Below are 12,185 nucleotides of genomic sequence, written 5' to 3'. Positions count from 1 at the left end.
ACAGGTTTGAAGTTGAAACACAAACAGGAAAAGCCCTTTAAAAAGTGAGTGTAGTGGATATTCAAAACAGGAATCACCATGGAAACCCCACAATATTTTCTTAAATTGATACAAAGGTTGCTGGTAGCAGGGCACCAACTTTTTTTGGCCACAGTTTTGGGGGGCCCAATACCTATAACAAATGAATCTCAACAGCCCCCTTTCTGGGAGGGTGTACACGCCCTCTTTTCTTTCCTGTGAGGTCAAATGGCACAGAGGAGAGGGGGAAAGGAAGAGAGAAGAAACCAGACTCTCCATCCCGGGTAGTGGCAGAGACACCTGTTGATTCCATTTTTAGAGCCTCCCATAAGGCCACCGGGGGGTCATGGGAGCAGCTGGGAGCTGGCTGAGGGAAAGTCGGGAGAGAGCGGGAGGTTGGGGAGCCCAAGGGTCAGTTCGGTTGCATGGGTCTGCGTCTGATCTGGTTTCCATTGTTGGCTTGATCCACTGCCAGGCTGACCTTTCACCCCTGGTGCCAAGCCTTGGGTGTGATCATTTTGTTGTTGCCCAGGGTGACACCAGGCCGGTCTATTATTACTTCTACCTGTTTGATTTTTTTGGTTAGGTGTGACAACTAGCAATTGGCTACTAATTGTGCAAAAGGTGCATTGGTCATAGGGTCAGGCATGGCGCTCACCACGGCGGTGCCGTCTGCTGATGGGCAGGCAGGGGCGAGGCTCCCTTCCCTTGCTGGCTGGTTACTGTGCAAGGTGTCTGATCCGTACCCTCTGTTGCCCGTCTCTCTGGAGTAGCTTCGTGGGTCTCATCTGTAGCCTGATGGTCCATTTTTCCTTTCTTATTTTGGTAGGCAAACAGACCTCGCTGACTGAAGGTTCAAGACCCTCTCCAGCCCGCCTGTCCTTCCAGCTGCCTCAGCTGACCCCTCCTGCGGAAGGGGTCCTGCAGTTCTGGTGGGGTGCTTTGGAATGGATTTCGGACCCCGGCCCCTTGGGACGCAAAGGTAGCTTCTCCTGACTTCTAACACGCCACAGGGAAATATGAGTAGGGGCCGTGGTTGGCCTGTTTTGGGGGACGCGGGGAGGGACTACCTAGGCCTGGGTGGTGGGCGCTCAGGCACCCTACGTGGAAGTGAGGAAACGTAGGGTGGAGAAAAGAGCCTAGGACACCTGCGTATGGGCCCTGGCTTGGCCCTTACTCCCCGCCCATAAGATAAAGAGATCAGAAGAGCTGACCTTAAGGATCCTGCCAGCATTGCCACTGGATGACCCTGAGTGATACCAGCAGTGTGCAGGTATTCCAGGTGAGGCTCTAGCAAGCAGACGCCACTCCCGGAGCTAAGCATCAGCTCATTTCTCAATGTCACCTCTGAGAATGGTAGGTCCAGCCGTCCTCATGGCCAGAGGCTGCTGCTCCCTTCCGAGCTCACACATGACTGGTCGGGGATCTCTCAGGTGGGCCTCCAGCCCAGGCAGGGCCCGTCTTAGAGGAGAAGGCTCAGGTGTCTTTTCATACAGGCTGGGAAATCACCCTTTGCCTAAGGCAGGTCATGTATGCCAGGGACAGGAAGGGCAAGGGGCTGATACTGTCAGATATGTGCCTGCAGGTATCAAATGTGGTTTTCAGGATGGGGGGGTTGACACACATTGTTGGTTTATCACATATTGGTTATCATTCAGTGTTCTCTTAAGATCCTGAGGGAACCAGGATCCTTAGAGGGGTTACGTGTTGTTAAAATTGATGGGCAAGGTCTCAGGCCGGGGGTGGGGGCAGAGGGCCTAGAGAACAGCTGGGAGGGCAAGGCTGGGGGCGGCCCCTCTGGTGTGTGGCAGACGGGAGTCAGCAGCCCCAGGTCTCCCTCCTGCGCTCTCCCTCCCTGTGGGCACCGCAGGCAGGTGTGTCCTGCCCCTCCCTCCGTGGCCAGGCTGTGCACCTCTGGACTTTGAACTTGCAAGGAGGAAGCACTTGCAGAGATGGCGCCCTGGCGCCCACTGGGTTAGAGAGGTTCCCAGAGCCGTAGGCCAGTTTCACTTCAGGCTGTGCCACATTGGGGACTAACAGCAGCCTTGCATACAGCCCAGAGATTTGCAAATCAGATGCAAATATGGCCTTCTGTTACTGTGGTGGAGCGGCCTTGTGGCTGAGACTCTCGTCCTGGCGTCCAGCATGCGATCGCGTCCCAGGAGCGGGTCTGGCCACACTTAGGCTGTGCCCCTGTTGTCCCTGACGGTGGCGGCGGGGGCGGGGGGCGGGGGTGGCGGTTGTGGAGGCTCTTGGTTGCCATCCTGCTGGGTTTCGGCCCCAGCACTGCAGGTCTCCACCTTCCTGGGCTCTTGTTGCCAGACTTAGCTTCCTCAATGAGCATGGGCCCTGGGATGGCAGGCCACGCCTTTGAGCCTATGATGGGCTCCCCACTTGCGCCCGGAGCGTGAGCAGGTTGCCAAAGCACCTGTGGCGACGACCCTGCCGACAGGGAATGTCTGCCTGTGTCGTGCTCGGTGGCAGGACTTTTGTTTTCTCTGTTCCCTTGGCAAAACGTGTCCATCCATTTGTTCCTTTCCGAAGTTTCCACTCCGTGCCGCCTCCCAGGGGCCACGCCAGAGGGGATTTGCACCCGGCCGGGGGCATGAGCTCCATGAGTCCCGTGGGACTCCTACACCTGGGCATCAGCAGGCTTGGGCTTTACCGTGAAGCTTGGGAACTCCAAGGGCTCCGAAGGGGACTGTCACTACCAAGCCCCTCCCTGCTCACCCAGCCCTTCCCAGGAACTGTGTCAGGGGTGACCGACCTGTGGTCTCAGAGGTGCCCTGCCTCACACATCACTGGAATGGGAGCGAGTCCGCGCTTGGGCCTGGTCCATCGGTCTAATCCCATCTAGCTCAGGTTCTCCCATTTCTGGCTACGCCTCAGAAAACCGGCTTCTATTTATCATAACTTCAGTTACAAAGGGCCTGGGGTCTGCCGATCACCCGGGACAGAGTGGACAAGACAGCCCTGGCGTTCACAGGGTTCTGATTGGGCACATGGACAATGAACATACCCACAAAAGAACCAGGAAGCCACCGATGCAGAATGGGATGAGGCGGTGGGGGGTGACTGGGCAGGTGACAGCTGTGATCGAAGGATAGGAAGTGGGCACAGCCACCTGAAGGGCAGGCGGAAGGATAGCCACACAGAGAGAACGACTAGCCTAGGGGTCCTGTGGTGGGAGGAGCTCAGTGTATTTGGTGAGCGGGAAGGTGTCCCCGTGCCGGGTGGGGGCCGGGTGGGGGCCGGCGACATAGGGCTTCAGTGCACCAGGGAAATCTGGGGTTTTATTCTTTGGGTGGCAGAAAGCTGTGGGAAGGTTTGGAAGCAGGGAGGTCAAGTGATCCGATTTGTATTTTTCAAGGTGGCTGGATGGGAAGTCGTCAAGGGGAGGCTGCTGCGCTGCTGGCGGGCGGGGGAGACTGTGGCTGCTTCTAGAGGGTGGATGTGGGGAGGCCCCCCATGTTCACGAGTTCAGAGGGTGTGTTACCAGGCCTTGGTGATGGACTGAAGACACCCCAGGGCGACTCCAGCGTTCCAGGTGCCCTGCGTGCGGCCCTGGGCTTCCTCCCCTCTCTCATCCCCCGCAGTGGCTTTCGGAGGTCAATGTCTTGTGGATTAGGGGGAGAAGCACCCTCCCAGTTGCTAAGAAAGCTTGTTTCAGTGGATTAGGCAGCACCACGTGGGGGGAAGGCCAGAGGCCTGCTTGTCTCCACCACCGTTTCCAGCAGGAATTTCCAAGCTTACTGTCCCCTTGGCCCCGAGACTCTGCCACGAAGCCTGTGTTGTGCCTTTGCTCCATGGGTTCTGTGCAGGGTCTAAGGTCGGGCGGAGAAGCTCCTACAGTTCCTCTCACTGTGGCTTTAGATGCGATTTGTGTTCTCGAGGGCCGAGCTTCTGCGTTATCTTCTCCCGTGCCCCTCCAGGCACTCAGAACCGAGCAGTGGGTTTGTCTGTGACCGCTTCGTTTCCATGGGTCCAGGGTAGCCTCAGCCTCAGCTCCTGGGCAGGGACCTTAGCAGTCCTTGCACATGGCAGGTCTTTGCACGGTTCACGGTATGAATTGCCATTGGTACCCCATCAGAAATGACCTGGGCCACTACCCCTTTTTCCATTGTCTCTGATATGAGGCTCCACTCTCCTGGGTCCTGGTATCACCTGCCTGGGCCGGGATGGGCCAGGCGGTCCCAGGAGCGATGCTGTAACAGCAGACTGACCCCCAAGCCCTTTGGCAGGCACTGCATAGCCCAAACAGCAAGCCACAGGCCTGGCCTGGCTGGAGCGAGCACAAAGATGTCACAGCCAGCTTTGGGGAATATGTTGCCCATGCCGGCAACATATTCCCAGCCAGGAAAGCCCTGGAGGCCTGATCTCCAGGGGAAGTGACAGGAGGGAGCAGGCTGGTGACATCTTGTAGGGGGTGACAGGGATGTCCTAAGCAGGCAGCTGGTGCCTGTGCCTGTCTCCAAGGGGATGGCAGCCGGTCTTCCTGGGTGTGTCTTCTGGCATCAAAACACTGGGCTGAGCCCTGGGGGCGGGTGTGTCTGGATGGGCGGGCGAGTGTGTCCGTGCATGCGTGGGAGGCTCTTTGCTCGCCGCCTTCCTGGCCTGCACTAGATCCATGCCCTTCACTCATAACTGGACTGGACAGTTCTAACTCCATCCTCCAGGGCTTTGATCTGATGTGGGGCTGGCTGCTCCGGAGCACACAGCCAGGGTCAGGGCGTGGAGGGGCCGGATCGGGGGAGGGAGGTGCTGGCTAAGGGGAACGGGGGCCCAAGTCCTCTGCCACCCCCAGGTGATGCCGCGCTCAGGATGAGTGGGCTCCAAGCTCGTAGCCCCTTTGGGGCGGGTGGAGATGTGATGGGGAGGTGGTTTGGGAGAAGTTACTGATCCTCCTGGTTTCTGATCTGTGAGAATTCTGCCTGATGTCGCCCTGGGCCTCCTTCCTCAGCTCTCCCTCATGCCTTCCGCCTTCTTAGCAGAGTCAAGAAGCCCCCGGGTTCCAGCAGGCACAGACCGAAAGGGACCGGAGTTGGGAGGGGCCCGCAGCATCTGCTGCCTGAAGCTACCCAGGGGCCTCTTCTCATTTGGTGACTTGGTTGCCCTGCAGGAGACAACGACCCATGGCTTTAGGAGGACTGACATTTTGTGGAGGAGGGGAGAGGCGTGTCTGCCCTGCTTCCATTCCCATGACCTTGGACCCTCCACAGGGAGAACTTGGCCGCTCTGGAGAGGTTTTGCGCATGAGAGGAGCCCTGGTGGCTGAGAATGTGTCATCTTCTCTTCTGGATATTCAGGCTACTCCTATTCTGTCTTCTTCGAACTTTCTAGAATCTATCCAGGTATAGACCACCTGGTCCAGGTGAAAGTCCTTTCTTCAGCCCAGAGGATGCCACACTGAGGCATGAGGCTGTCAGTGGGAGATTCCTTATAGCTCTTCCTTCAGCGGGACCCTCGGATGGCCACCCGCCCGGGCCACCCGTCCTGTTTGCTGCCTGTACTCCAGGAGATCAACCCTGGGCTCGCGCCTCACCTTCCACTCACCACCCAGGTTTCCTGCCTAGTTTGGTGTCTTGCACCCTCAGGAGCAGGAGCCTTTTCCAACCCTGAGCCCCCTTTTGGTAGCCTGGAGTTGTTGGGACCCCTGTGACCGGGGCAGGTGAGAGGAGGGAAGATGTAATTAATCACTAGTTTCTTCTCTAAATGCTAATCGGGAAAAGCAATTAAAAGCAACTTTTTTTCCCTTAGTAATCTGTGTTAAGAGCCGGTAATGAAGTTTAGGGCCGTTGCGACTCAATATTTCAGCTTCACCGACTCAAGTCAAAACAATGCAAGCCCAGGAGTGTGCTGGCAGCTGAGTTGGGCCCGTGGCAGCTGGGAGTCCCGGCATTTACCCTGCTCCTCGGTGTCCCCCCTCATGCTGCTTCCGGGGAAAGCTGCGGTCCCAGCTGGTAGGGGAGGGTATGGGTAGCCCAGAGATGGGTCCCCCAGGACATCCCTCAGGAAGCCCAGAGCCTGGAAATGCATGTGAGGGGACATGCTAGGTAGGACTGGGGTGTGACTGGCCCCTAGTGCGGGGACAGAAATGCACCAGGGTGGGATCTCTAGGGTTGCGGGGGTGGCGGAGAGACAGATTCCTGGGGAGCTCACTGGGCCAGGCTGGGGCCCAGACACATGGGGCGCAGAGCCAGAAGAGGCGGTGGTCCCAATCCTGACCTCTGACCTCTCTAGTCACTCACATTGTGTTTTCATTCATTCATGAGCGTCACTGAGAGGCGCTGAGAACGGGAACTGTAGGCAGCCACGGAGAGCCAGCAGCCAGCGAGGTTTGCATGTGAGCGGGGTGAGGCCGGTGAGAGAGCAGATAAAGACGTCTCGCACGCTGGGCGGTGAGGCGTGCCCAGGAGGAGGCTGGAGCAGGCTTGGAGACCAGAGAGGGGGCGTTTGTGTGGCAGGGGGAGGGGGGCGGCTGGTTTGTCATTGTAGGGGTGGCGTCTGGGGAAGGCGTCACTGGGATGGTGACGTTTGGGTAAGGACGGGAGGGGGTGAGGGAGCGAGCCACCCTGATTAACATCTGCAAGAGTGTTCCCCCCGGGGGAGCAGGCAGGGTGGGCTCCCAGAGGCAGGCGCCCCTGACACGTTGGAGCACAGCAAGGATGGCAGGGAAGCGAGCGAGGGAGGTGCCGTGTGAGGTCGGGGGGTCCAGGTGGCGGGCCCCCCACATCCGGAAGGCCTCCTAGCCATTGTGAGAACTCAGGCTTTTACCCCGGCAGAAATAAGAGGCTTTTTGGAGAGTTCTGAGTGATGTGATCTGATTAAACACAGGCTCCTCATTAAAAAGCGAGACCCAACTGTCGCCGGCTCCTCCCCTGACGGGCCCCCCATTTGTGCCCGAATCTAGGTCCCTCTGCAGCCACGTCCCCGTCCCACGTGCTCTGGAGCAGGCAAGGGGGGTCTGTTGGAAATCGCCCCGCCCAGCCTCTGCCTGTTCCCTAGTTCCCCCTCAGGGAGCCATTCAGGAGCGGGGTCTTGTCACTTTAAGCAGCCCCCCGCCCGGCTCCCCTGGCCTGCTTTATCTGAAGTCCGAGCGCATGTTATTCCCGGACCGATCCGCTTTAGCTAATTAATAATCTGACAGGAGCCACCCAGGGGATTAGCGTCTGAGCTGAGCTCCACCAAGCCCCAGCCAATGAGCCCTGTACTCCTCGGGGACGTGGAGGTGACTTTGGGAGGTGCAGGGAGAGGGGACCCTCATGGCATTGGACGGTGCAGAAGTGACCAGTGAGGGAAGAGGGCAGGACCCTCGATCCTCCTCACCGCCTCTCACGGTGCTGCTCACCCACCGGAAGCCCTCTGCACCGGCCAGGTGTGACCTGCTGAGGAGCAGGGTAGGGTTGCCAAGGTTAGTCAATAATAACATTTATAGGACACACAGGAAAATTAGAATTTCAGGTAAACCGCAAAATAAACTTTTAGTGTATGTTCCGTGCAGTATTTGGGCATATGTACACAAATAAAAAAGTATTTGCAGTTTGTCTGAAATTCAAATGTCACCAATTGTCCTGCACTCGCTGACAACCCTGAGCAAGGCGGGCAGAGGCTGTGGGCTCCCTCCCGGGAATAGCCGGGAGGTCCCTTGGGAAGAGGCGGCCCCCTCAAGGAGCTGTTTGGGGACTTGGCAGGCAGGGTGAGGCTGGGGCACTGTGACCTCCTCTGGCACGGTAGAGGGAGAGGAGAATGGAGTGAAGGTCAGCCACTCGTCAGGGTCTCCCGCCTATATATGGGCCGAGGTGGCCCCTGGATAAATAGAGTCCAAGTCTCCTCCGAAGGGTCTCTGGTCCCCAGGCTGGGGATCAAGTCCCAGGGCCACCTACCCCAGGTGTGGCTGTGGGCAGGGCCGGAGGTTCCTGGAGTCATGTGGGTTAGGTGATCATCTGCTAAGACACCCACTCAGAGCCCAGGAGAGGCTGGCAGGGTGACCCCCAAGGCCTCCAAGTAGCCCTGTGCCAGGTTCTCAGGGAGGGTGTGCCATCCACTGGGACAGGGCTGCCTGAAATGTCATTCCAGGGATCGGGAGGATGGCCTTTATTGGAAAACTTCTTGGGGTCCTTACGGCTCCCTCTCATGAAGCTTCTCACCCCAGCTCCATTCCCAGTGGTCAGGGAGCTCAGGACAACGAGAGGGGCCTGCTGCCAGCTGGGGCCGGCCCAGCATCCTGCAGCCGAGGGGCCTGATGCCAGACAGGCACTGCCCCCGAGGGGGGAGCTCCCGCTCCCGCTGTTTCCCAGGAGTTAGCAGCATCCTGTGCCCTGGGAGGTCCCCTCACCCCCAGGCCCGGCTGCCCTCCTCCCAGCCTTTCCCGGCACGGGCGCAGCCAGCCGGGGCGTCTTGTGGTGGAGCAGAGCGGGACTGGGGGTGCCGAGCGGGTGGGAATCTCTTCCGCTTCCCGAGCTCTCAGCCTCTTCCCCAGCGTGCCCGGCGGTTTGGCCCTGTTTCGTGAGCCGTCTGCTGCCCGTGCTGCCTCTGACCGACATCGTTAGCGTGGGTATTTATATTTCATTAACGACATTAAGCCCAAATGGCATTAAAAGCAAAGCTGGTGATAAATAGCTTATTAATAAACAGGGAGTGCTCCGTGCTGCCTGGCCTCTCCCAGCCCCGGCATTAACCCTTGCTGCCCTAGATAAATACACTTCACCCCAAAGACCATTCTCCCCAAGATGGGCCTGGAAGGGCCAGTCACGTGTCCTCCGTCTCCTGGCTACTCTGAGGTCGGTGCCTTTTGGATCACATGCGGGCCAGCTGTGGGTCACTCGGGCTCACGAAACCTGGCCAGACCCCTCACAGTTTCTCATCACATCTTCACTAACCTTTTCTCACTATTTTTGATGCTGCGCATAAAGAATTTAAGAAATGTGGCTTTTTTTTTTTTTTTTTTTTTAAAGGCTGTAAGCACTCAGATCTTCCCCATTACTTTGTAGTTCTGCCTGAAAGGAGGCTCCAAGAGTATCTGGAATCAAAAAGAGCTCATGAAAATAACAACAGCAGTTATTACTGCTGATGTTCACTGAGCACTAACGATGAGCGTGACAGCTCTTGAATGCTCCCGGGGACCCCAGGGAACGTCCCGCTCAGGCTCAGTTTTTAGTGCGAAAACTGATGTCTCAGAAAGTGAGGCAGAGCCACCCCCATCACACAGGTGCTGGCACCACAGCATCACGCCACCTCCCTTGACAGAGGACCTGTTGTCGCAGAAGGTACCTTACCTGCCATCCGTGGCTCCCGGGCCTCAGCCCTCCCGGGGCTTTCCAGCCGCGGCTCCAGTCTTGCTTGACCCACGCTCCTTGCGCCTGGGACCCCGCCACTCTGTTACACGATGTCCCTGCCTGCGCGACTTTGCCAACATAGACCGACCACTTGAGGGGCGCAGCCAAGCACCCCACCTGGGACCCGGAGGTGCCAGCGGAGAGCCGAGGGTGCGCGTGGTGCTGTGTGGTGTCCTCCTGGGGTGGGGGGACCAGCCAGGCCTTGGTTGTTTGGGGTTATAAGTCAGTGTTTCTTAACACTTCCAAGAAAGGAGGGTAGACTTGGCCCTGGGGACCCCACCCCGGCCCCCTATTCAAATTGTCTGAAAGCAAGGAGAGAAAGTGGGGAGCATTGCCTAATCTGCGGGCCCAGCTGGAATTCTCCCCCTGGCCGTCCGGGGCTGTCTGGGGTCTCGCGGGGTTTTGCGACACAGAAGGGAAGCTGGTGTGGCTGGTGTGGCAGTGTAAGGTGAAGGCGCCGCGCGGTTTCAAGGAGCGGGTGGGGGGAGAGGGCGCGTCGCTGGGACCATCTGGTCGTGTCTGGTGAGCACTTGGGAAGACAGAGAGCTAATTAATTAGCAGGACTCCCGCTGCCTCTGCCAGGGGCTTGGACTGCCTCTCACAGCCCACTCCCGAGCTGGGAAGGAAGTGGGGAAAGCGTCCGCAGGGCACCCCGTCCCCGAGGAATGCCACTTCTCACCCTGATGGCTGGGGAGCCCGGCGGGAGGGGAGCCAGCAGGGAGGCCCACCTGACCCATGGGCTGATGTAAGGACTGCCTCGCGGGTGGGACTCAGGCCAGCTTCTTCTCTGGGGAAGCTCTCCCCGCTGCTGGGACGCTGCAGGCCTTGGCCGTGACGGCAGGGCGCGGTGGGTGGCGGGGGACGGGGGCTGCATAAGGCACAGGCTTTAAACCAGCGGCAGTGACCAGAGAACCCAGCACAGGGGCACGCAGGGGCAGAGCCGGCCAGGCTGGCCCCTGCCTAACCCTGGGGGTCAGACGGGCGAACTCACTGTAGAAAGGCCCAGCGGAGAGAGGCAGACTTGGGAGCCAGGCCAGCCCGAGCTGCAACCAGCCGGCTGTTCGTGGTTGCACGGCCGTCACTTCACCTCGCTTGGCCTCAGTGTCCACCTCTGTGAAATGGGCACAGTCAGGCCCTCCTTGCAGGGATATAGTCTCTAAAAGGCCTGCAACAAGGCCGGGGGCCCTTTGCTTCTGAATCGGGGGAAGCTGCTGCCCTTTGCTGCTGAGCTGGCACCTAATCTGCGGTGGCTTGATGCTCGGTTTGAGAAATGGAAAAGAAATGGGTCAAGAACACAGCGTGTGGAGCAAGGCTCCACCTGTAGCTCCGCGGGGAGTGGCTTTAGCAGCAGGTAAGACAGGCCAGTCAATTCAGTTGGGTTTCTGGAGCACATCCCTGTGTATTAGGCTTGGAAGAGGCCGGGAGCAGAGGAGAGCCTTTGAAAGGGGAGCACGTGTCCCCCACCCTCAGCGAGTGCTTGCTCTAGAAGGGGAGCCAGGTATGGGTGACAACTCTGATTGCAGATGACTGCAGTGACCCGTGGGGAGCAGGACAGGGATGTTGGATGTGCTGCCTTTGATGTTAGCTGTGGTGAGGCAGGGTCTGTCTGTGCCTCTCTCGGTTGTAAGCCCACCTCATGTTCCCCCCATCTGCAAAGGCAGGGGTGGGGATGGCAGCCTCTGCCCCCTGGCTTGCCACGGGCTGGGATGTGTTCTATTCCTGGGCTCCTCCCCCGACGTCTGGATGGATGCGTTTGTTTGCCGTTGGGACCCGTCCATTGTATAACATCGACTGAGGCCCTCGCTTCTGCCACGCTCTGGCCCACGCTCGCGTCTTGGCGCTTAGCAAGATGCTCCTGCTGTGTTGGCCTGCAGGGTGGTGTCTGCGTACAGGAGAGGCTGAGGGCATGAACACGCCCCTCCGTATGCGCCCACCTTCCCAGGAACAGCAACCCCCTTTTCTCCCCAGTCCCATCCTTAATTGAAGTCAGAGGTCCCCTGTGTTCTCCAAGGGCCAAAGGCTGGGCCTGGAAGGCGGTTATGGGGTGACCGATGGCACCTGGAGCGAGGGGCCTGTGGGTCCTTCCCTTGCCTGGGCGGGGTGGCACGGACAACTGGGGGCTTCACGGCACGCTTCTGTCACCCTGAGGGTTTCTGCGTGTTCACTCCTACTCAAGAGAGGCCATACGGGGAGAAGCCTGGGGGACACCTGCTTTCCTCACAGAACCTCAGAGCCACCCAACACCATTCAGGCCCAGGACAAAGGTCTGGGGCTGCAGCCTGAACACGGCTCCAGGGAGTGGGCGAGGTGCTGTGCGCGTAGACTAGTCAGTGGCCGAGGATGGTTCGCTTCCCTGGAGGGGCAGACCTTTCAGTGGGTGAGAAGCCATTCTGGGCCCAAAGCCCTGCTTTCCTTGTTCCCCCACCTCCAGGGCTGTAGAACCACCTCACCCTCCCCTCAGTGCCATGGTCCCTGACACCAGGCCAGCCTAGGCTGGGAGGGGACCCAGGACCAAGGCTGGTCCTCAGGAGGGCCAGCTGTGAAGCGCTGTCTCTGCTCCGTGCCTGCCTCAAGATGAGCAGTACCAGCCCATCAATGGGTACTCCTGGTACCCGCCACAGGGAGGGCTCCCCTTCATCTGAAGCCCCCCGACTTGGGAAGGGGGAAGAGACCACATGCATGCTCCCTCCTCAGGGAGCCTTCCCCTACTTTCATTTTCTTTTTGCCACTATTTTCTCTTGGGGTCTAATTAAAGACTTGGAGCCGTTTACAGCCTGTGGTTGGCTTTTTATTTGGGTCCTCTGCAATTACCTCCTGCCCTAAAATAAGTTT

The 12,185-nt window shown here is 58.7% G+C and overlaps 1 protein-coding gene across 3 annotated transcripts in view; it reads left to right on the top strand.

Moving 5' to 3' along the window:
• Window positions 1–12,185, top strand: part of CASZ1 (castor zinc finger 1) — a 144,737-nt gene that overhangs the window by 31,088 nt on the left and 101,464 nt on the right. For 2 of the 3 annotated variants that reach the window (XM_090268581.1, XM_090268582.1), the window contains exon 2: window positions 848–1,000. The exons of the other annotated variant lie outside the window; for it this stretch is intronic. The gene's annotated coding sequence lies outside the window, so the exon portion shown is untranslated. The remainder of the gene's footprint in view (window positions 1–847; window positions 1,001–12,185) is intronic. 3 annotated transcript variants of the gene reach the window in all.

The sequence above is a fragment of the Furipterus horrens genome, unplaced genomic scaffold, assembly GCF_987537825.1.
Source record: "Furipterus horrens unplaced genomic scaffold, mFurHor1.1.pri manual_scaffold_3, whole genome shotgun sequence".
NCBI classification, from domain to species: Eukaryota; Metazoa; Chordata; class Mammalia; order Chiroptera; family Furipteridae; genus Furipterus; species Furipterus horrens.
The sequence above is the reverse complement of the archived record's forward strand: the minus strand, read 5'-3'. Positions and strand labels throughout refer to the sequence as shown.